The sequence below is a fragment of the Alligator mississippiensis genome, chromosome 1 (assembly GCF_030867095.1).
Source record: "Alligator mississippiensis isolate rAllMis1 chromosome 1, rAllMis1, whole genome shotgun sequence".
NCBI lineage: Eukaryota > Metazoa > Chordata > Crocodylia > Alligatoridae > Alligator > Alligator mississippiensis.
In genome coordinates, this window is record NC_081824.1 from 422,922,837 (window position 1) to 422,947,710 (window position 24,874).

A 24,874-nucleotide genomic window follows, 5' to 3' on the forward strand; every position below is an offset into this window, starting at 1 on the left:
GCACGTGTGCTTGCGCTCCCAATTAATCAGCTCAAATATGAGCGGCATAAATTTGTGCCAGCAATTTTTGCCTCAGCACATGTGCCTGGACATGCACTTTGGTGTGGGGCAAGTTGTGCAACTTGGGGCAAAATGACCCTACACAGCTTCTCCTGGATCTTCATCCAGGGGGAGTTAGAGGCCTGCCCTGGCAATATAAAAACCTGCCCTGGCAAGCAGCCCAGGAGCTTCTCAGGAGTCTCCTGCCCCTTCTGCAGGCAGAGGGAGACTCTGGCACACATGACTCTTGAGTGCACCAGGCTGCAGCCCCTCTACCTCTAGAACCTCCTCTTGAGGTTCTGGTTGAATTTTACCCCCCATCTTTTTGTTTTTGGTCACTCCATCTGTGGCTCCACCAAGTCCTGGGACCTCCTGGTCAACCTCCTGCTGGCCCTGGCCAAGTGGGCCCTGTACTTGACTAGGAAGGAGGCTCTGGCCAGGAAGGTGCCTGGAGACTGCGGGGCTGCTTTCCTCTCACTTGTCCATGCACATTTCCGGGCACAGCACCAGTGGGTAGCATCCACCAGCTCCATGGATGCCATTGAGGACTGGTGGGTGCAGTCCGGGGGGCTCTTCTCGTGTCCCCCTCAGGCACGCTTATTTTCATGTCTTGATCCTTTGGCCCATACAACACTCCTATCCTGTTTTTTTTCATTAGTTGTCCCAAGTATTTTGTTGCGTCATCCATCCATTGGCCCCATACAATAGGGGCTACTAGTTAGCCGCGTGGGCCTCAGTGCCATACAATAGGTGCTACTAGTGGGTCTACTGCTAGCTGCTGGCTTGTTCTCAGAGCTTTCGGGGGTAAGTTGACCACACCCCTTCCTGCCTTGGTCTGCTGCTGCTGTTTTTGCCCCCCCCACCACGGGGGGGGGTCCTCTGTTGCATGCCACTGCCCCCCCTCGGGGAGGGGCCCACCACACTGCACCACACCCCAGCACTGCACCCCAGCTTCTGCACCCCTGTTCTGGCCTGCTGCCCAGCTCATCCAGGTTGGGGGGCAGCCTGGGGAGGGAGCCTGAGCTGCCTGTGGGCCCCTCCCTCACCATCACTGCCAGACTCTAAAGGTGCCTTGCCTGCCCCAGCTGCCTTGGCAGACCCCTGCCCCTGCCTTCACCTCTACTTTCACCTGAAGCACAGCCTGAGCGGCTGAACTGGATGGATGTTGCCACTGCTTCTGCTTTTGCTGCTGCTATCTGTCCTACTGCTGCCCCCTCTCAGAAAAGAAGGAGATTCCCTGCTGCACCACCTGCACCACTCAACACCACACCTGCATTGGATTATTCCCTATTTGACTGATTGCTCCTGCACTCCCCCATAACTGCCTCACTGCATCTGATCCTGCTTTGTTTTTCTGCCTATTGCTCAGCTGCTGAGTGCCTGGCTGGAGGCCTGAGGGGGGCTTCTGGACTGATCTTCAACAAACAAAGCCCCTCCACCACTCCGGCCATCTTTTACACCTGCCTCAGCAGCCTTCCCTGTGTGTTTTTGCCTTTGTGTGGTAAGTCCTGTGTTCCACTCCCCCTGCCCTGGTGTTTGTAGTGTGGCTGAGTAAGCCAGCTTGAGTCTACCCAACCCTTGTATGTGTGTTCCCCCTCCCCCACATTACCCAAGCATAGCCCTCCACGTTCTTTCCTGTGGAGCTATTGCTTAGTGAGTTTCAGCCCCCTTCCTTCCCCCCTTCTCCCCCCACAGCCCCAGCCTTCCCCTATTAGATTCACCAGCCCCATTGTATACTTTGGGGGGTTTTTTATTGTTTTCCCCTCCCTCACATGAAGCAATGTCAGGGAAGGAACCTTCTGGGAAGGAAGATGCCCCCACAGAGCTTCCTGCAGCCCCCACTATGGGGGCAGATCCCCGCCAAGCCTCTAAGGGGATGCATGCTCCTGCAGCCCACACCCCAGAGGAACAACCTCCTCTCGGGGTAGAGAAGCCTGCAACCTCCACTGTAGGAGCAGGTGAGACTCCAGCAGGGAGTCAACAGGGTCAGGGGGTCTCCCACTGGCCAGGCCCCCTCTGGAGGCGTTTCCAAGCCCCCTCCCCTACCATCAGGGACCAAGGACAAGGGCAGTGGGAAGGGCTCCTTTTCAGCCTCCTCCACAGCTAGGGGCGGGAAGGGCTATGGTCCCACCCCCAAGCCTAGACCACCAGCACCTGAAGGGACCAGGTACACCCACTCAGTCTATTCCTGGCCCTAGCCCCTGCCACAGCCCCACCAATGTAGCCCCCCAGCAGGGAACCACAGCTATACACAGGCAGCTGCAGGGCAGCCCGAAGCTGCAGGGCCTGGACCCTTCACCGATGGCCCTTCCAGCTCAGGTGGTGGGGCCCCCTTTCTGGCACTCACCCACAGGCATGGGGTAAAGTGTTAACTACCCAAGTAGGAGAACCGGCACTTTGAGGCATGGGTGCAGGCCCTGGCTTGGGTAGTGGGGGCCCCCCAAGATTGTGGCAGCCTCCTGCTTTCATGGCAAGTGGGTCTTTTCCTTGGCTTGGAGGCCGCTGCACAAAAGGCAGTGGAGAGGGGGCTCATGGTGGAGGGCAGGTACATCCCCCTCAAACCTCTAGAAGAACTGGGGACAAGGATAGTCCTCAGCTCCATCCCTCCCTATGTCCCTAATTGGCCCTGCTCCCCCAGCTCCAAACCCTGGGGAGAGTTATCTCCCCAGTGATGGCCCCCTTGCTGGGGTGCCGAGACCCTGGCCTCTGCCGTGTGCACTCTTTCTGTCACCAGGTTATGATCCAGCTGGTGGCAGGAATGCAGCTGGAGGATGAGGGGTGCCTCATGATTCCTTTTCAGGGGGCCCTGGTGAGGGTTTTTTATACACTGGGGGACCTGTGATGCTTCTGGTGCTGCGCCCCAGAGCACTTGCCTCATGAGTGCCCCATGGGCCAGAAGAAGAGGGCATCTGCAAGTCCCACTGGCAAGAGGAGTGCCCCTGACACTGGTACCCCTCCCCCTTCAGGCTCCATTGGCACCCCAGCCATATCATCCAGCCCCCCTGTGAGCTCAAGGGACTCTGTTCCCAAACCAAGTATGGCAGGACCTAAGGAGGGAGGTCCCTTTTCCCAGGACCCCAAGGTAGACACTGAAGGCACCCCAGTGCCTGATGGGTCTCTTCACTTCCCCTCCCAAAAAAACCTCACTTCCATCTTGCCCCATGGTCCCACACCAGAGGGGGTCAGGGTGGGGTCTCCTAATCAACAGGCCAATCTTGTCAGAGACCCTGTGCAGAGCCCCCAGGACTCCAGCTCTATCCTACCATCTTGTGAAGGAGCCACACCCCCACCTTTACCCTCACCCTGTCTCAAGGGGCTGCAGAGCTCTCCTAAGCCTAACCAGAGTCCAGGATCTTAGCAGACTGGTGGGGTCAGACAGTGTGTAAGGAGCCCACATCTATGAAAGACTGTAACCCTTCCCAAGGACCCTGTCATTTACACAGCCTTTCCAACAGAGAGATGACTTTCTCTGTTCTCTCTTAGCTTCTTATTGCAAACATAACAGGAGGTTTTTACTTAATCCCAAGAGGACCACAGCATGTACTCATATTCACTACTCTGCCTAATGCAAACAAACAAAGTTTTCTGGTCAGCAGTAACAAACCACCTCTCCTGCACAAAACTTACAAACTTAGTTACAATTACCATACAACTTTACCTTACTACAGATTTTAGCTAGCCCCTTTAAAATGCCTCCTAACAGTTAGTTAGATGGAGGAACAGATTTTTAGTAGCTTCCCATAGAAGCCACATTGCTGCAGACTCCTTTTTTATGGAGTGTAGTGGTATATTATATATCTGCATATAGTTCTTAAATTTGTATTTTAAATCTGCAATGGTACAGGTGTCTGTTACTGCCTACTTGATCCATGGGCTATGTCCAAATTGCTGCAGTATTTGTTTTAAAAGACTCATATCTTGCAGCTATGTAGGCAGGGGATATTTGACATCTTTCACATCTGCCTTACTCTTTACTGATTTTCTTTTGAACATTTTAACTTCCATTTTCTGTATTTTTCTGACTGCTTAAAGTTAGTTACTGTTAATTATTATTTAAATCCAGTATACTAGTCTGTAAAAACATGCCAAAAAGTCTGATTTTCAAGATAGCCAAATCCAAAAACAAAACTCAAACCAAAGCAATGGACTCCTCTCTATAGGCGGTCTGGACTACCCCAGCAGTCCATAACCCACAGGTGGGATTCTAAGTATCCACAACCCACAGGTGGGCTTTCCGAGTTAAAAAAATTGTCTAAATATCCAGATACCCACAGGTGGGCTTCAAATTCTCCAAGTCACTATAAATTGCTTATCTCCAGGCATTCCTTTATTTTTCTAATGTGGTCAATCTAACCTAAGACCACTTCTGCCACCGGGCGGTGGGCACACCTTCAGATAGACAAACACATACACAGACAAAATTTACTATACAGATAACATGCAACTGATAGATAACTGCACCATAGAACCTTATTTACCCCTGCCCACATTCTCCACCAAAATGTTAACAAATTAACCTATTGCTCAAATCATGAGTGAGGCTTTATAAAGGGGGATAAGGCAAGGTGCCGCGTTTATTGATTACATGAGTTAGACATGGAAGTTCGGACACACCATTCATACAAACACACACAAATCATCATACACATTATTACACACAGGCATAAACATACACAAAACGACCATTTCATCTACACATAAACCAGATATAGTTACTAGCAATAGGTGCTCAATATCAGCCCAGGATGATGATTTGAAGATAGCAGATTTGAAGATAATGGCTGGAACGGGGTGAACAGATGCATCTGTGCTCCAATGAAACATCAGTAGAGAAAGAGACTCACTCAACTTGGCATTTTTGATATTCTTTTATAGGGATTGGCATTCTTTGTTTCAGTGCTTTGGGGTTTTTTCATACCTAGCTTCTGTTTTTGTGGTTGTTCTTTTTTTATCTTGAGCTTATCTCAGCCTTGGAGTGTTCTTGCTGCCCGTCTGGCAGGATGGGTGCATTTCTTTTCCTCGTTATCTTTTTTGTGCCCTAGGCTTAAAAGGGATTCTTCAGGCATTTATTAATTATTTTACTGGCTGGTAACTTACAGTTGGTGCCTTATTGCTTACATAAACAGTTAAATCTTCTTTTCCCATCTCTATGCCATTTTTTTACCAGTCACCCTTTCACACACACTCATACATAAAAGCTATGCAGAGTCCATTTACTTATGTCAAGCAGAAGGATACAAAATGGAGTTTTCAAGTTGCTTACAGGACAGGACTAACATGGTTACATTTCACTACTGTTACACTTTATGTTAACATCAGCTACATTAGTTCAGTTCATGCTACACACTGAGCCCCAGGACTAGGTGGAGGGCACCCAAAAACTGGCAGGCTTCATGGAGCCTGCGGACCTCTCAGTACCAGTGGTCTCCAAGGGTGAACTACTTGCATTTCTTGACTGAGACTACACATGGCGGTCTGCCAGCAAGGTACAGCTCACCTTGGACCACTGGGGAGATTTTGACAGCATCCTCACCACTGCAAGGGCACTGGTGGGGGAAGGCATGGGGCCTAAAAGCTGCAAAGCCCAGACTTATAGGCGGGCCTGTAGTTTTATAGACACCCTCTATACATATGGGAGGGCACTGTGTGAGCCGGTGGGCCCCACACTGGGTGTTGAGATGTGCAAGGCCCCTGCTGAACCCTCTACTCCACCCCCCGCCAGCCATGAGGTCATTTAAGGTCATGACCCTCAATGTCCACAGCTTCAGGAAGTGTCTCCCAAGATGCTAGGTACTCTCTTTCTTTCAGGAGGCAGGGTACCACCTGGTATTCTTGCAGGAGACCATGACAACCTGGCGGATGAGCCTAATTGGCAGCTGGAGCGGGGAGGCAGGGTCTTGTTTAGTCACCTCTCAGCCACCTCTTGTAGGATGGCCACCCAGGTCTCTCCAGGCCTGCAGCCCACCAGAGTTTGTCATGGGGCCGGTGCCTCACCCAGCTTCATGGTGCCCCTTGCTCCACCACCTAAGCCAGCTGGCGAACACCAGACCAGTCTGCTTTTCCACTGTCCATTGCCACAACCTCTACATACTTGTGTGCTGCACAATCCACCATGCCACCCTTGTGTCCTTCCCAGACACCAAGTGGCAGGACCAGCTCGACGAGGGTGTGGCTGGGGTACCCCAGTGGCTGAGTCTGTACTCTACCCTCATCCCATGAGCCACTGAGGACCTCAGCTGGTGGCTTCTGGCAGGGCACCTTTGGGTGCCTGCCACTTTAAGGGCAGAGCCAGGCAGCTACCAGGTGCCTGATGATGGCAGCCATTTTGAAAGCATGGGATATAAAGGCTGCAGTTTGCTGTTGCTAGCCCATTGCCTAGCTGAGCTGCATGGAACATCTAGCAAGTAGGAGCTGGAGGCTCTTGGTCTGGGGCATGACTTAAAACTGCACCCTGCTGGGGAAGGGTGGCCTTGTGGGGCTCCTGGTGGCATGGGAGTCCTCAGGAAATGTGAGGCCAGTTACCTCCTTTATGAAAGGTGAGGAGGAGCACCTTAACCTCAGTCTCTGCCTTTGGGTGGGCTTTGGAGGCAGCAGGGGTAGTGGGGCTAGGTATGGCAAGAAGAGTGCCACCTGAGCCCAGCAGAGATATAAGTTCCTGGAGACCCCAGAGGGGGTAACATGAGGAAAGTAGTTGTGTGGCCCCACACAGAGTAGGACTGAATGGAAGTAGGCCTGAAGGGCTGTGTGTGAAGGGGGCTGACTAGTGCTGAATGGGAGTAGGCCTTAAGGGCAGTCCCAGGGACATGTTCAGTAGGGACAAACTGGGAGTAGGTCTGAAGGGCAGCACAAGGGCCAGCCCCATGAATAGTTGATCATGAAGATGAGAAGACCCCAGAGTGGGGAGTGGTGTAGAGGCCCTAGAAGGGGCATAGTAGGAACCCCATGTGTGGGGAAGAGGCATGGTTGTGGCTGCCTGAGGTTATAGTTTGGGACAGAGGCTGAGTAGGGGGCTCAGCCAGAGAGTTAGGGGCAAATCCTGACCTCAGTAAGTCCTCTGCTTCAAGGAGGCCAAGTGTGAGATGAAAGTAAGGCTGGCAATTCAGCACAATGACCTGCTGCTCCAGGGAGGCAGTGAAAGTCGCTGTGAGACCTGGGAGCACTAGTTGTGATGCAGAGTATGATTACAACATGTGGATGCTATCTGTGAGTCATGGGATGCGATGTAGGGGAGGTCAGAGCTGCAGATAACATCCCCTGGCATTGGGGCATGTAATGGGCAGTCTCATGCATTTTCCATCTGTTTATGGAAACAGCAAAGTCATGGCAGATGAAACAGGGTGGATGGCCCCATAGAGACTGGTGGGCAGGCTGGCATGGGACCTGCCCCCTAGCTTGCCCCCTGTTACATGGCTCCTCCATGGAACTGTTGCCACAGGAGTGTATATGGTAAGCATCACAGACACCCCAGTCTCCTGCCACTTCTGCGGTCAGAGGGAGACCCTGGTGCACATGACCCTCGAGTGTGCCAGGCTGCAGGTCCTCCATCTCCACCTCCAGAACCTCTCAGGCACACTCATTTTCATGTTTTGACCCTTTGATGCTCACATCACTCCTGTCCTGTTTTTTGCTTTTGTTATCCCAAGTATTTTGTTATAGCATTCACTTATTAGCTCCCATGCAATAGGGGCTACTAGGTAGCCATGTGGGCCTTAAAGCCCACAGTATTTGAATGTTACAAATAGACAGGAGCTTCTAGGAGAGGAGCCTCTGGGGGGAAGTTGGCCACACCCCTTCCTGTCCCAGGCTGCTTCTGCTGGCTGCTTCAAACTTGGTCTCAGGAGCTTCTGGGGAGAAGATGGCCAGGCCCCTTCCTGGCTACTTCTAGCTGCTGACTTGTTCTCAGAGCTTTTGGGGGTAAGTTGGCTGCACCCCTTCCTGCCTCATGCTGCTGCTGCTGTTGTTGCTGCTTCCCCCCAACCCCATGGGGGGGGGTCCTCTGCTGCATGCCGCATGCCACTGCCCCACCACTAATGGGGGGCCCACCACACCCCAGCAATGCACCCCAGATTCTGCACTCCTGTTCCGGTCTGCTTCCCAGCCTGTTGCCAAGCCTGGGGAGGGAGACTGCATTGTCTGTGGGCTTCTCCCCCACTGTCACTGCTGGAGCCTAAAGGTGCCTTGCCTGTTCCAGTTGCCTTGGCAAGCTACCTCCACCTTCACCTCCACTTTCACCTGAAGCATACCCTGAGTGGCTGAACTGCATGGCTACTGCTGCTGCTGCTGCTGCTGTCCCCTCTCAGGAGAGAGATTCCCTTCTGCACCACATTATGCCACCCTACACCACACCTGTACTGGCTTATTTCCTTAATTGACTGTTGCTTCTGTACTCCCCCACAGCTGCCTCATTGTATCTACTCCTGTTTGTGTTCCTGCCTGCTGCCCTGCTGCTGAGTGCCTGGCTGGAGGCCTGAGGGGTTTCTGGACTGAGCTTCCACAAACAAAGCCCCTCCACTACTCCAACCATCTTTTACATCTCCCTCGGCAGCTCCCCTGTGTGTTTTGCCCTTGTGTGGTAAATCCTGTGGTCTAGTTCCCCTGCCCTAATATTTGTTATGTGGATGAGTAAACCAGCTTGAGTCTCCCTAGCCCTTCTGTGCATCTGTGTGTGTGTGTGTCCCTCCCCCACCTTCCCCAAGCATAGCCTGCCTGGTTTCCTGTGGTGGCCTTGTCACTGGGGTGCCAACATCCTGGGTTCTGTCACGTGTGCTCATTCTGTCATCAGGTCATGATCCTGCTGGTGGTGGGAGTGAGGCTGGAGGCCAAGGGTTGCCTCATAATTCCTTTTCAGGGGGCCATAGTGTGGATTTACTGTGGGACCTGCGATGCTTCCAGTGCTGTGCTTCCTTGCATCATGAGTGCCCCATGGGCCAGGCAGGGAAGGCATCCGTGGGTCCCACTGGTCAGAAGAGTGCCCCTACTACAGGCACCCTTTCCCCCTTAGCACCCCCCCGGCACCCCAGCAACAACTCCCAGCCCTCCTGTGAGCTCAGGGGATCCTGCCCCCCAGCTGAGTTTGATGAAGTCCTGGGGATGGAGGCAGCAGCCAAGGGAGGAATTAGGTGTCCTACTCATCCATTATCCCCCGTGTAAAGGGGCTACTAGCTTGCTGGGTGGGCCTTAGAGCCCACGTTAAGTGAATAGACAAATAGACAGGAGCTTCTGAGCCCCAGCCAGTGGGTATCTGGGGTACACTACCCCTTGTGCAAGCTGGACTGCTGAAGCAGCCCTAATCTGGAGTGGCCCCTGCATCCTCTACCCACTGCAGCAGTCTGACTCTGACCTGCTGGCACCTGTGACAGCATCCATTCTCTTGGACCTACACAGGCTGCTCTAGGAGGACTGGGGGGGCTCTAAGCCTGGCTTTAGAGGTCTCTCCTACCCCCTGCAAGATCTCCCCACACACCCCTGCTGCCATCTCCACACCTCCCCCCAGCTCATCACACCCCCCAAGTGGGTCTTGGGAACAGATCCCCCCCGGCTGGCACCTCATGTCCCAGCACTGGTGTGGGCATGGGCAGGGCTGCAGTGTGGCAGTTGCCCCTGTAGCCACAGCTCCTGTGAGCAGGTCCTGTCCCATCCCATGTGGCTGGCTGGGCATGTAGGGTGTGAGGTTTGGGGGGGGTTGGGGTGGGAAAGGGTTTAGGGGGTGGGGTTTGTGGGTGGGTGTAGGGTTTGTAGGGGTGAGGTTGGGGGGGTGCGGGGCTTGTGTGGGGGTTTGGGGTTTGTGGCTGGGCATGTGCATGAAGGGTTTGTAGGGGTGGCGCATGGGGCCCATGGAAGAAGGACCCGGGCTGACATGACATGCGGTCCCTGTGAGTGGTGCCAGGCCCTGGGTGACAGCCTGAGTGGCCCAGTGCTGCCTGAAGGTGCATCGAGCCAGGCCAGGCCTGCGTGATGTGGCACAGGCAGTGTTGGGGGGGGGGGGGACTGTGCCAAGAGGGCCCTGAGTGTGAGGAGGGCCCTACAAGAGTGTGCCTTACCCCACTTTTTTTCCCCAGTCTTTTTTATATACCTGGATCTCCAGGTATCAAATTTAGAGCCTGCAGTGCAAATATGCAGCACAGGGAACATTTTTTTGTTCCCAGCGTGCCTCTTGTGGCAACTCAAACTGGTTTGACATGCCACAAGAGGCATGTGTGGGTCCATTTGGACATGCCCCTGAAAACTATATCTCCTTTTGGTGGTCAGTATTTGAGCTCTTCTTATGCCAGTTGTATTGAAAGCCTGCTTTCAGGCTTCTGCTGGCACAGGTCTTTTTTTGTACTAATGAACCATGAGGATGGCACAGGTGGAGAAGATTCATACCAGCCATTTTGAAGGGATATTGATTTCATTGGTAATAGGAACATATGGCTATATAGATTTTTGCTTGTATATCCAAGGCATAAATGTAGTGATGGCTACGTATTTTGTAAGCTTAAGGTTGAGAAATGCACTGAAACTACCAGCTAGAACTAATGAGAGAGAAATCATTAGTCTATCCAGATTTTGGTGTGACATTGTTTATCAAACCCAATCATGGTCCTAAGTGTTTGGCAGAACTGTAATTCTCTGAGTCAAACCTTGAGGTTTCACTGTATTTTTTTCTCCTGATGCTAAATATTTATAGATGAGGAGGGACAATTAGGTTGGTTAACGTTGCAGCTGGGAGAGGTAATTTAACCCTGGAGTTAAGTATTTTATATAAGGCAATGAAATACCATTTGACAGCAGCCTTTGAAATAAAGACAATAATGAACAGTGTCAGATTTGGTTGATATTTTCACCAGGGCATCTATTTTATCAGAGTTACATACATGCTCATTAATTAAGGGCTCTTTTGAAAGTGTCCTCATTTCTCTGCTGTGGCTGTCAGGCTTCATAATGAAGTCCTGCTGCTCTTCTGACTGCAAAATGTACACTTGTGCACTACAGAGTCTGGGCCACTGAAACAGCAGCCTATGCATAGGTAATACTTCTGGCAGACCTACTTCGTTATAATTGGGATGAAAGAAAAATTACTATACTTTGGTTTTTATCCATTGCATAAAGGGACAGTTAAACAGGTATCACAATGAAAAAGGAGCCACTTGTTAAAACGGACCTTAAAATACGAGTGTAGATAAGCTTGTCAGTACAAGACAATAAAATGAATTGATAAAGAAGGAATTTCAGGGCCTGCTGTTTCCCATATCTCTGCACACAAAATACATAAGTGCCACTGACATTCTGTATTATGGTTTTGTCAACTCGATATCAGTAGACACCATAGATTGATCTAGAATTTTGAAAAGTGGAGTGCAGATGATATGGTGCATCATCACATATAACGCAACACATTTTTTCCAGGTAAAAAGAAACTAGAAGCTTTACTAATATGCAGGAGATCTAGGGCTATATTATTTAGTTTAAGCAAAACCAAATATAGCTTTATTGTAAATGTGCATTCATTCGCTATATCATATGTTATGGATTAAAAACAGAAAACTAGGCAAAAAATAATCAGGAAGTGTTGCTTCTTTAGTCCTGTTGTCTTTGGAATGAAATGTACATCTCTTTCAGATTCATAAAACAAAATCAAGAATTCCCAAGTATCTTGGCACTCCATCCAATGCTTAACTGAAATGCATTTGCACACCTGAGTTAATGTTTCCACAATGTTTCCATATTGAGGTCCCTTCCGATCCTAACATCTATGAAACTATGAAACTGAATTAATATCTTTAGTTAGAGTTAAAACAGTCTGCAGAGCTGTAACAGAGGAGCTATATTACAAGGAGCAGCTACGAGACAGCAAAATTGACAAAAAAAGAATAATTTGATTAGTGGAATATTAAGACCATTAAAAAAGAAAGAGGGTTGTCAACACCCATGAAGAAATGAAGAGTTTAGAAGGAATGAGGTGGATTATAATGAACCACAAAGTTAAGTGCCGCCTGAATAGAAATTCTGCTGCCAATGTAGGCGGACCAGGAATCAAGGAGGAGTACATTATTGCCTGCCCTTCCCCCTCTCCAGCCCGATCCACCCTTTATAGACATCACAATCTGTAAAGCTCAGCCAAACTTCAGGTAACAACTCTAAGACAGGCAAATTGCAACCTGGGAACAAAAACTTGGCAATGTTGGTTTCAGACAACCATTCACAAATCTGGAAAACCTATTCAATACCTAGTTGTATAATGTGAGCTCTATTTAACTTTTTGGCAGTTGCACTACATACATTACCAGACTTTATCAAAAGTCCATTTAAAACAATGGAAATCTTTCCACTGACTTCAGTGGGGCTTTGGACTAGGCCCTAATTTACTAGTCTTGGCCAAACATTTTTCTCCATATGCTGGCAGGAAGGGCAGACATCGGGAGCAGTTTTTGAATTGTGAATCCTATCCTACATGCTACAGTGAGGGGTCTATACTACCTACTGCAACAGATAAGTGATTACATACACACCCTATTTTATTTTTTCACCCGCTGTTGTATGCATGGGACTAGGAATTGTAAAGCCTTCACAAAGAGAGTTCCCATAAAATTAAATAGCCATTTTGCACAAGGAATTTTTTTGGAATTAGATACTGTGGATGAAGTGACATTGTACAAGGGGCAGAAGATGGGCAAAACTTCAGCTGCTGTAAATTTAACTGCTGATGGAGCACCAAGATCCTGAGCCAAAGCCTTAAGTGATGCTATGCTGGTTTATGCCAGATAAGGCCTATGGTCAAAATACATAATTAAAAAAATATATAGTTGAATTTTTCAATTAAATTGATAAAAAATACAAGTTTAAATTTATTAAGAAAATTTCAACACGAGGCAATCATCCAAAGTTGCCTTCTATGTGTATAATGTGTAAAAGTTCCAAATTTGTAAAAGTTCCAAACTTGGAATCATTCAGGTCCATTTTTCACTTCAATAGGCTAGGAACATGCTGCTATCAATAGGTCCTGTTATCCAGATTTTTTTTTTACCTGCAGCTTCTGTTCAACAGAAAAATGAAGGGGTAAAAGAGATGATCGTCCACTTACTCTGGTGGAAATCAGATTTAATCCCACTGCAATCCATCCATATAAAACTGGTGTGAAAGCAGAATAAGTCTATGTATTTTTTTCTTTAATCTATTCAGATTCTAATGATCTTGGTTTTCTTCAGTCAAAGTTAGCTGAAATGAGACAATTAATTAAAGTGTTTTTGGTTTTGGCAAGAGGTCTTGGTTTCCCTTGGCCTGACATAATCTTCTTCCTTAATTAAAGTAAATTCAGTCTATTCTATATTTCTGTAGGAGTAGAATGAGGCATATAAATCCAGGCAGTGACCTGCTGTGTTTTTGATATAGGTTTTTACAGAGATCGGGGTGTGTAGGAGGGTCAGAGTGCAAGAGGTTCTCATTATTTCCTTGCAGATTAGTCCTCAATTTCTATCCTATCCTATTCTTTTTTTTTTTTTTTTTTTTTTTTTAATTCTGCAGGGTTCCTGCATTTATTTTCCCCTGTAATCTTCAATATTCATCTGCATTGGAAAAGATTAAGTATAAAGTTATCTCATAATGACTGAGGAGAGTTTTTCTTCTGACCAAAATATTCATAAAGAAAATTTATTTAAATATTAATTAATTATCATTTTCCTTTAACAAATGAGATGTTTTTATTAAAGAGACTTCTATATATATTCTAACATATTTTGATGGAGTTATCAGGTTGGAATTTCCTGTTGATGAACTTCCACAAGTTTTGGGATTACATTTAAGTTTGATGTATATAGATTGATAGTATAGTACAGCCTTGCATTTTTGTATCCCATGGTTTACAATGGTTTCTTTTCTCTTGATTTTAATTGGATTTTGTGTCAGTTAAAATGTCCTATGCTAATGTAGACTCATTTATCCATACTACCAATATATAAGGAAGTTTATGTTGATAGAATTCACCATAAGACGTCGAGAGGGTAAGGTAACTAGTAGGGTGAAAGTACTAGACTTTAGGAAAGCTGATTTAAATGAACTCAGGCGATTAGTCAAGGACGCACTGCAGAGTAGGAGTTTTGAAATGATGGGAGCCCAAGAAGGGTGGCTGTGCCTTAAGGAAACAATCCTTCGGGCACAAAGCGAGACAATCCCCGTGCGGGGTAAAAGAGGGAAAGGGGCCAGGAGGCTTCCCTGGCTGACCGCAGAAACCCAGGGCAGCCTAAGGGCCAAAAGGGGAGCACACAAAAAGTGGAAACAAGGAGAGATCACCAAAGGCGAATATACCTCCTCTGCTCGTGCTTGTAGGGAGGCAGTTAGATGGGCCAAAGCTACCATGGAGCTGAGGATGGCATCCCAAGTAAAGGACAACAAGACATTGTTTTTTAGAGATATAGGGAGTAAAAGGAAGGCCCAGGGAGGAATAGGACCCCTGCTAAATGGGCAGAAACAATTGGTGACAGACAAGGGGGACAAGGCTGAACTCCTCAACGAGTTCTTTGCCTCAGTGTTTCTAAGTGAGGGGCAGGACAAGTCTCTCACTGGCGTTGTAGAGAGGCAGCAGCGAGGCACCAGACTTCCATGCGTAGACCCTGAGATGGTGCAGGGTCACTTGGAAGAACTGGATGCCTTTAAGTTGGCAGGCCCGGATGAGCTCCATCCGAGGGTGCTGAAGGCACTGGCCGGCATCATTGCAGAGCCACTGGCAGGAATATTCAAATGCTTGTGGCACACGGGCCAAGTCCCAGAGGACTGGAAAAGGGCCAATGTGGTCCCCATTTCCAAGAAGGGGAGGAAGGAGGACCCGGGCAACTATAGACCTGTCAGTCTCACCTCCATCCTTGGTAAAGTCTTTGAAAAAATTATCAAGGCTCACATATGCGAGAGCCCGGCAGGACAAATTATGCTGAGGGGAAACCAGCACGGGTTCGTGGCAGGCAGATCGTGCCTGACCAATCTAGTCTCTTTTTATGACCAGGTTACGAAAAACCTGGACACAGGAGTACGGGTGGATGTCGTATACTTAGACTTCAGGAAGGCCTTCGATACGGTATCCCACCCCATACTGGTGAACAAGTTAAGAGGCTGTGACTTGGATGACTACACAGTCTGGTGGGTGGCGAATTGGCTGGAGGGTCGCACCCAGAGAGTCGTGGTGGATGGGTCGGCTTTGACCTGGAAGGGTGTGGGCAGTGGGGTCCCGCAGGGCTCGGTCCTTGGACCGATACTCTTTAATGTCTTCATCAGTGACTTGGATGAAGGAGTGAAGTGTACTCTGTCCAAGTTTGCAGATGACACAAAGCTATGGGGAGAAGTGGACATGCTGGAGGGCAGGGAACAGCTGCAAGCAGACCTGGACAGGTTGGACAAGTGGGCAGAAAACAACAGAATGCAGTTCAACAAGGAGAAATGCAAAGTGCTGCACCTAGGGAGGAAAAATGTCCAGCACACCTACAACCTAGGGAATGACCTGCTGGGTGGCACGGAAGTGGAAAGGGATCTTGGAGTCCTAGTGGACTCCAAGATGAACATGAGTCGGCAGTGTGACGAAGCCATCAGAAAAGCCAATAGCACTTTATCGTGCATCAGCAGATGCATGACGAATAGGTCCAAGGAGGTGATACTTCCCCTCTATCGGGCGCTGGTCAGACCGCAGTTGGAGTACTGCATGCAATTCTGGGCACCACAATTCAAGAGGGATGCGGATAACCTGGAGAGGGTCCAGAGAAAGGCCACTCGTATGGTTAAGGGCCTGCAGACCAAGCCCTACGAGGAGATACTAGAGAAACTGGACCTTTTCAGCCTCCTCAAGAGAAGGTTGAGAGGCGACCTTGTGGCTGCCTATAAGTTCATCACGGGGGCACAGAAGGGAATTGGTGAGTATTTATTCACCAAGGCGCCCCCGGGGGTTACAAGAAATAATGGCCACAAGCTAGCAGAGAGCAGATTTAGATTGGACATTAGGAGGAACTTCTTCACAGTTCGAGTGGCCAAGGTCTGGAACGGGCTCCCAAGGGAGGTGGTGCTCTCCCCTACCCTGGGGGTCTTCAAGAGGAGGTTGGATATGCATCTAGCTGGGGTCATCCAGACCCAACACTCTTTCCTGCCTATGCAGGGGGTTGGACTCGATGATCTATTGAGGTCCCTTCCGACCCTAACATCTATGAATCTATACCATTGGATGCACCTACATGTGAAATTAAGACAACACAATAAACTCCAGAGCAGTTTGTGCTGGAATCGGTTGCTCCCAGGTGCAGCGTCTACATGTGTGCCCAGGACAGCAGCACTTTGAGATGGGAAGGAGCAAGCTCCTGACTGGTTAGGCTAGCCCGGCACAATTTATGCCCCTGGTCACCATCTACACATGCATTTTGGCAACACAAAGTACTCCACCATAAGCTAGTACTGTCCTTGATGGTACTATCCTATGGCAGGGTTAATTAGCTTCCTGTGCCCTAATATTGGCACACATGTAAACTGTAACACTTTACTGTGGAACTAATTAGTCGATTCCACGGTAAAGTGCACATATAGATGCACCCACTTACTACTGAGGAGTAAGAAGAACTTATAGATTCATAGATTGTAAGGCCAGAAGGGACCTCGGAAGATCATCGGGTCCAGCCCCCTGCACCAAGCAGGAAAGATAACTGGGGGTCAGGTGACTGTCTAGTCTCCTCTTGAAGATTTCCAGGGTAGGTGATTGTACCACCTCTGGAGGCAGCTTATTTTACAGTCTGGACACCCTGACTGTGAAGAAGTTTTTCCTAATATTGAGCCTGAATCGATCTTCCAGGAGTTTGTGACCATTACTTCTGGTTTTCCCCTTGGGTGCTCTGGTGAACAGTTGTTCACTCAGCCATTGATGTACTCCCTTAGCGTAGTGGTAAGCTGCTACCAGGTCCCCTCTCAGCCTTCTTTTCCTCAGGCTGAAGAGTCCGAGATCCCTAATCCTTTCCTCGTATGGCTTGCCTTTTAAGGCTCTGATTATATGGGGGGCTTTTCTTTGGACTCTCTCAAGCTTGTCCACGTCCTTGTTAAAGTGTGGTGCCCAGAACTGGATGCACTACTCCAGCTGCTGTCTCACCAGGGCTGAGTAGAGCGGAAGTAGATTCATACTGTGGTCTATTTTTACCCCCACATCCCTTTCATTTGTGGTGCTAGTTATTTTGGTGCCACCAAGCCTGTAGGTGTGTTGGGGGTTGCTCATCCTGAGGTGGGGCACTTTACAGCTCTCAACGTTGAACTTCATCAGATTCTGATCCACCCAACTAGCTAGTCTATCTAGGTCTGCCTGTAACTGTAGCCTATCTTCAAGCCTTACCATGCTTCCCCATAACTTGCTGTCATCTGTGAACTTGGCCAGTGAACTCTTCACCCCCACATCCAAATAGTTAATACAGATGTTAAAAAGTACTGGACTGAATACTGACCTATGCAGGACACCACTGCCCACTTCTCACCAGGATGACACAGATCCGTTCACTACGACTCTCTGAGTTCTATCCTGCAGCCAGTTCCTCACCCAGCTGACTGTCTTGGAGTTAAGCCCACAATTCAATTATAAAAAAATATATATTATGTTCCTCTTTTTGGACTTTCTTTGAGTAATCAGAGGCCTGTTTAAGAAATTCAAAGACCTAAAAAACCTGCATGTAGGAGAGTCAGTGTTAGTGTAAGGAGCTAACATCCTGATTCAATTCAATACTATGTGCTTATTTGAGACAATGCCCTTCAATTGTCTCTTACAGTGTCAAGAGTAGCATTTCTTGAGAAGTCCATAACAGAAAAACCTATGCATTTGTCAGGGGAGACGCTTCTATAACTGAGGGCCTGATTATAGGCATGCATTTTGAGGATTTGCTCTCAAGTCAAAGATATGATATTTACTGATTTAAAGAAACTGAAGTTTTAGAAAGGCTTCCAGGCTGGAATACCATTTGTAAGTTCACAAACAATTCTCTTCACCCAGGGAGGCATGTGGGCATGTGAGCTCTTATTTGAAGTTATATTAACATAAACTATGTGTAGTCTTTAGGATCCCTTCCAGTATATGAGCTGTGTTAGTTCCACAAGCCTCACCCTTCCCATCTCTGCCTTACAGATTTTTATACTTTACTGTTAACTCTAAAGCCCCTGAATATCAGGGTGTTCTGCTCATCATGTAAAAGCAGGTGGAACCATTTATTTCTGCTTATTTAGAAGCACAGAGCACTATTCTGAGTTGTGCCAATTAGTAATAAAAAAATATATCCTTGTACTCAGAGGACTAACTCCAGACTTAATTAACATAAATAAATGCTTTCACTGTTTGCAGAGAAGTGTTACTGTTACGTTCTCCATCTACTTCTTCTTACAAAGTGTACAATGGAGCAATAATTCTAATTTATAAAGGCCATCTCAACATCACTGAACACAAAATGATCACTCAAAGATATCTTTGTTATATAAATAGTCTGCAAGAGAAGCACTTTTTTACTGTGTGATACAGGGTCACAGCTTGCAGAAAATTAGGCATTGCAGAATAGACCTTCTACAGAAACAGTATAAAAGGTAGATATATTAACAGTATGCAATTTATAATATATTCTCTGCTTTCAACAAATGCTTATTATTTGTCACATAATGAAAGACCTTAAGGCAACATTAACTTGTATCCTGCCCTTTCACACTTAGTTTCATCGCTTCAGCTTGACCTAATCATAACCCCATGATCACTGAACACACACACAGTTTCTGGAATTTCTTACCATTACTGTTTTGCTCTCTAAATAGCTACACACATTAAGCTGTATAAGTAACTCATGCATTTAGAAGTCTTCCTAGGCTTTAAACAGTCTCAGCAAAAAATAATGAAAATGCATGCATAATACAAAATCAATAGCATTTATATTGTGGCCTTATGAGTGAAAGAAAAATGTTATCTAGCTTTTGCTGGCACATACAGTGGCCATCCTGAGCAGAGCACAGCAGAACAGAGAGGTGATAAACAGGATATATGATATATAACTCTAGTGAATAATTAGGAATGATGGATATACACCCAAAGAGCAGTGCCATCTTGGACTCTTGTAGCTCAGTCACATTTAGTCATTTTTCTCAGATTCTAGAAAATACAAATGCTCTTCTATATTCAGCATGAGGTCTTTCCAAAGGACACTAAGAAATGTTACAAAAATAGATCCAAAACTGTGTCCAAGTATTTGATGTAATTCCTGGAGGTCATGAGGTAGGATGTGTAGCTGTTTGTAATGTTTTCTACTATTTTTTTAAAGCAGTATGGAACAAAAGACATTTTATATCATTGCAGGTTTTCCTGAGTGTGCTGTATGTGACTGCATCTGCTCCAGCAGATAAGCCAGCAAGGTAAAGAAACAGAAAGTTTTACAGTGTGAATTTACATATTGTAGCTCATGATGCTGCTGATCAGATTTTTAGCCAGGTATCTTGACTCTTCAAAATCCCACTACAGAAAATGTCCTGAAGACATGGCAAGGCAGTTCTAGAAGACTAAATGGTACACAAGTACATGTTGCCCATGTGATTTCATTAAGCTTGTCACAAGTAAATTAAGAAAGAAAATATCTATTTAGGCAAATGGATTTCAATTTAAACCTTATTTGCTGCTGCCTTATGGGAATCATGAAAATGAAGGGCAAAAAAGACATAACGAAATGCAGAACGTAATTTATGGTATCAAAGCTCTTGGAGCTTTCACATTGGTTTCAGTTGCATGTCCGACCCTGTAAGAGTTTTAAAACTAATTTCCAAAAAAGAATACCCAGCATTTGGAGTCACAGACAAATGACATGACCTCTTTTTCTGAAATATTCTGTTTCTTCATTAAGAGGAAATGACAACAAACAGCTACAGAAGCTGGAGAAGAATAGAAACAAGAAAGCAAAGTAAGAGACAAAGAAAAATGACATACAGCGAATAAGCGGATTTGGACTCTTTCATTTGAGAGAGTAATTTATTGTCTTTCAGATCTCTGATTAGTAACTGGTCAGATAGCATATCCTGATTAAAATACCATACATTAGTGAACACCATATCAGAAAATAATAAATGTCATACCATAAATTTATAAATATTATGATTTAAAAAGAAGACAATAAAACAACCTGAAGAAATGCAGTTATTGGTATATTACCTTATATTCATGACTTCTCTTCTTTCTGTTCTCTTTCTTCTGGCTCATCACATTTCAGGGACCACAGGAAAGAGCAGCATGGCTAGTGAAACAGAGAAGGGAAACTTTTCTTTGTTCTCGTCCTGCATTTTTCATGAGTAAATAGGACCCGACTGTCCTCAAGAGAGATCAAACAATTATCAGTGTCAGAAGGTGGTTCCTTTGGAACCTATGGAAAATATCTATTGTATTTTTCCCTTTCTTTGCTGTATTAAACTGAATGTGCCTCCAAATCAAATCTACCAAGACACAAATACTTCTTTTATTAAAAGTGTAATACATCATACCTTATGTGAGGTAGCTACACTTCCAAAAGCACTGAAAAAGTTGTCAATATTTGTATGTGTAAACCAGATATTACTGACTGAAATAAAGCCAATGGACAGCAAAATGACAAGGGAGATGAAGGGTCCCGTAAGAGAGTCTGCTTATTTTGATTTGAACATGTTTCTGACCTTTCCCCATAGTACAAAAGGAAGAAGGTTTGTTTGAATGTTTGAAATTTACTAAGCAGAACTACTGCAGGTTTTATAATAGTGTGACAAAAATATTACATTTTTAGTGTTTGCTTAATGTGCATGTTCAAAAACAAACTCAGAACATGATGTACATGTTAACTGTACTACATAATACATGAAGTACTGATACTTTAATTCACACATGAAACCTCCTTCTATATGTCATTTCAAAGGATTAGAATGACCTTAAACCAATTGTTCTTCTGTCTTTTCCTGTCATGTCTCAAGTGCCCAACAGCCATACAAAAACTTTCTGTTAGAGTGAAACAAAGTTAAACGTATTATGCTTCTGTTTCATTTCAGCTCACATGGTAATTTCCCTGTTTTTCTTAATTTCTCCTTGTATTTATTGATTTCTATTTTTGTTTGGCTGCAAAACTTCCAAATCATGGAAAACAAGAAAACAACTTTTACACACTCAGATTCCTGTTTCCTATGTGTTTATTTTTTAATTGGGATTGCCCAATACTTTAGTATCCTATAGAATGCTATTGTGGCAATTACAAACTCCACTGAGTATTTGGCATGTTTAAACCTGTCCAAGTCATGTCAGATGAGCTGGTATTCCTGACATCAGCCTTTACAAAGGAACTTGGCACATGATTGTGAAACTATCAAGATGCCAGTCTGGAATCATAAGATTTGATTATCTTTGAAAAGCTAGAACACTCTCACGAAAAAATGGCTTTTCTGTACATAAACCTATGCTGGCAGGAGGAGAGATGGACATAACTGGGGAAGGAAGGTTGCAGTTTACCAGATGCATATATAGCAAGGAGACAGAGATAATTTCTAAAAGAAGAGCTGGAGGTCAACCATCATTGCATCTCAAGAGAGATAAAGCAAGAGAGACTATGTTGACATAGCTCAGATTTATGAAGGGTTGAGCTCAGACTAGGGGAGAGTACATCTCAGGACTTTTTGTTCTTTTGTAGTGATCTGAAACATTCTGGCCCTACTTTTAAGAGTCTTAACTGTGGTTAAGAAATTCTTTTGCTAAGACTGTTCCTTCATTCCCTTTTATGTTTCCTTGAAGGTACTAAAATGGAAGGTCAGAGCATGTACAGGCTTAGCAGAACAGTGTGATTTATATATATGTAGTTACATGTTACAGTTAGCATATGCTAACTCAAAGCAATGTTAAGCTGTGTTAAAGTTAACACATGCTGTGAGCATTGCCTGTTAAGGGTTAATACCCTCTCTAAGAAGCACTTGTCTGACCTACCTCTGGAAGACTGGTGAGCAGGGACATGACTAGGACTTGCCACGTCTGCTCCATACCTGCCCAGCTGGCCTACTCTTTAGGGTAGTATAAGTTCCAGGAATGGGCCTGTTGGCCCAGACTGTGTCCCCATCCCCTACCCCCCCTGCCAGCCTGGATCAGGTCTCTACTCACTTCAGATCCCTGCTCACCACTCCCTTATCCCTGTGGCTTCAAAGCAGCTCCCTGCTCACCAGTGACTGCCAGTGTTGTCCCAGGGGAGCAGGCAAGGAAGGGGAACTCACCTGCCCACTGCTACCACTGCCATCACTCTCTGGGCTGAATCTATCCTGGAGAGTGGCAGCAGGTGGGCAGGTTCGCCTCCCCTGTCTGCTCCCTTGGGACATGCTTGCATCACAGGTAAGTGGGGAGCTGGGAGACATGGGGGAAGGGTAGAGGAGTGGGCCCAGGTGGTTGAGCCCCAAGGGACGAGGGGGTAGAGAGTGAGCCCCAAGGTATGGAGAGGTCCGGGGAGCTCCAGGGTTGGAGATGAGTCCAGAATGAGAACAGAGGGGAAGGGGGGATGTGAATTCTTACCTTTGGGTCTCTCCCAGCTGCTGGATTTTCCTGCTCTCACTCTAGGGCATTTATACACATGCTCCAGGAGTGGGAGTGCTTTAATTAGAGTGCCCAGAGTGTCTCATGTATCAGTGTCCTAGTGCTGACAAATGACAGGAGGTGCTTTAACTAAAGCCATTGAAGTCTGCTAGAGTCTGCTGGAGTGTAGTAATTGCCATGCTCCTGCAGATTTGATTAAATGAGGCTACTCCAATGTGCTGTAATAAGTGCATTGGAGCAGCCTCCCTGCACGTGTATAGGTACTCCTAGTGTCTACCTGGACATGGCTGGGAGCAGTGTCTCCTAGAATGTTGGAGGACCACTCCAAGCTCGTCTTGGAAATGTGGAGCTGTGTAATGTAACAGCAACATGAGCTGCCCAAAATGAGTTAGCGATAGTCCGCACTGGAAGGGGACTTTCTCTGAGACATTCAGAGGGCACTTAGCTCATGTTCTCTTGCTCTAATGTGTGGACATTCCCCTTAATGTGACTGAAAGGTAATACGTAACAGCATCCAGAGGTTCTAGGAGGCTAAGGTAGCCTGAGGCAGTTGTTTCAGGTTCATGGTGGTTGGACTGTAGGGTGTCAGGTGTCAGACAAGAGGTTGGGGCCAGAGAGCACGTCCTAGAATCCCAGAAGAACAGGTGAAGGACAAAAAACTCGGCATCTGGTTCTACTTGCAATACACTTGCTACCATACATTGCAGCAGGCCGTATTATGGGGATTTGCTTGGAAATTTACCAAGGAGTATCAGTCATACCTTGCTGTCGGGATATTAATGTTACCGTTTAGACTACAGTTCTTCTGGATTACCAGTTTCTGAAATAAAGAGACAAAGTGCCCATGGCTGTTCTATTTCCCAGAAGGTCTAGAGAAATATTTTCTAGCCTCCTAGCAGCCAGAATATAAAGGAGTTCTCCTTTATTACTGGAAGCTCCTTAGCATATGAAGTATGGTTGGCAGCCTTTATAGCACAGGAGTATGGGTCATCCCCTGTCAGTTGCTTGAAGAACTTGCAGAAAAATGTTATTAGATTAATCAGTCTCACTCCCTGGTGATCAAAAATAAAAAGTTTGAATTACGGGTTGGAATTATAACTTGTCAAATTACTTACAGGTATTATATGGTGATACAATCTATCAGATGACTGCAAGTAGAATGATGGAGGTATTACAAGTAATTTATAATAAATTGTTTAGGTTTCTTCTAATTTGCAGCTATAAGGAATGCTTTGTGAGGAACTTGGGGATTCATTTGGAAACAGAGCCAAGTGGCTTACAAATTTCTTACCTGCTGCTACCTGTACCCTCAGAGTTCATGACCCATGTTGCAATTTGACAGATAAACCTATTGTATCTTAATTTTATTTTAAAAAGGATGACTAAGCAAATATACATTGATGAGAGCATAATATTAAACGTCTATATTACAATTGTGCTAAGCTAATTAAATATGAAAAAATGCAGTGATCAGATTAAGGTCACAATTAAGGCTGAATCAATAAATAATTTCTAATTATTCAGTAACTAAATTAATACAACAGGAAATCAAATTGGATTATGAGATTGATATTAGACAGAATTAATTTGTGCTAGCTTTGTTTTGAAGATGAGTCACTTCCTTTTCAGTCTATGTCCCCTGCCAGCATTCTAGCCAGTACAGTGCATTGACCTAGCTTGGAGAAGAACAAAGATACATTTAGGACCTAACTACTTGATCCACAAAGATATTTAGTACAAAAAACAAGACTCAAGTCAAAACTGGAAGTTTGTCCCCAGCCCCCACCACGTCCCCCGTCCTCCCCCCCCCCCCTGCCCCAAACAAAAAAAATCAGCCCCAAAAAACTATTGCTTAGAGGAGGCTGCCTAACCCTGGAGATGCTCAGGTTCACTAGGTATCTTCCCAGTTGACCTAACATTTCTCTAGGTGCCTGTTGTGTTGCTGATTATGCTCAGCACTGCCCTGGGCTGAGCAGTTAGGTGTTCAGCTTCTGTCTTAACCTTAACAGTATCTAGAAGTTAAGCAGAGTGGTACTTAATATCCCTGATGGTCCAGCTCCTATGTGCATGCCTTATTGCTTGGCTCCAGCCCTGTGCTCTTTCCTTTTGCTACTCTTACATCCCTTTCTTCAGTGGCACAGCTTCCATAAAAGGAGTGGAGGGTGCTCCTATCCAACTTAGCTCAGATCTTGCTGTTTAGGATACTCTTCTAGGATGTGGTCTATACTATTATAAAGGATCATGCCCCAGTGGCTCTTCCTCAGGGACTAGCTTCATGATTTCAGGACCAATTAAGTGAATCCAAAT

At 46.2% G+C, this 24,874-nt stretch overlaps 1 long non-coding RNA gene across 2 annotated transcripts; it reads left to right on the plus strand.

The window, feature by feature from the left end:
• Window positions 1-1,378: 1,378 nt before the first annotated feature.
• On the plus strand, window positions 1,379-21,082 carry LOC132250235 (uncharacterized). 2 transcript variants are annotated; one of them, XR_009461885.1, is made up of 3 exons: window positions 1,379-1,540; window positions 19,349-19,404; window positions 20,250-21,082. It is a non-coding gene; the product is annotated as an uncharacterized LOC132250235 (long non-coding RNA). The 2 variants fall into 2 exon arrangements; XR_009461891.1 differs by lacking the exon at window positions 1,379-1,540 and adding an exon at window positions 6,390-6,575.
• The last annotated feature ends 3,792 nt before the right edge of the window (window positions 21,083-24,874 follow it).